Consider the following 375-nt stretch of genomic DNA (forward strand, 5'->3'; position numbering starts at 1 on the left):
ACCGAGGAGGTGAAGGTTAAGCAAGAGGGGGATGATCTAACAGCGGCGGCGGAGAGAGCGGAAGTTAGGCGAGATGAAGAGCGACTGAGGGCCGTAAGAGTCATTTATTTAGCCTTTTTATTTTCACGAAGAAAGTTGGGGGGCTCGGTTGTTGCTGGTGAATTTATTTTGTTTTTGTTTTTGTTTTTTTTTTAAATAATGTCAAGAATTAATAAAATAAGAAAGAAAGGAAGGGGGAACGAAGGCGGCAGGTGGTGAATAGCTGGGGGGTTTTGATTGCGCGAGGGCGTGCGTTAAAGGTGTTACGTACGCGAGAGAGGGGAGCGTGGGAGGTGACGCGTGGTGAGCGCCAGCGCGCAGGGGTGATTTGGGAAT

This window comes from Asparagus officinalis, chromosome 4, assembly GCF_001876935.1.
Source record: "Asparagus officinalis chromosome 4, Aspof.V1, whole genome shotgun sequence".
Classification (NCBI taxonomy): domain Eukaryota; kingdom Viridiplantae; phylum Streptophyta; class Magnoliopsida; order Asparagales; family Asparagaceae; genus Asparagus; species Asparagus officinalis.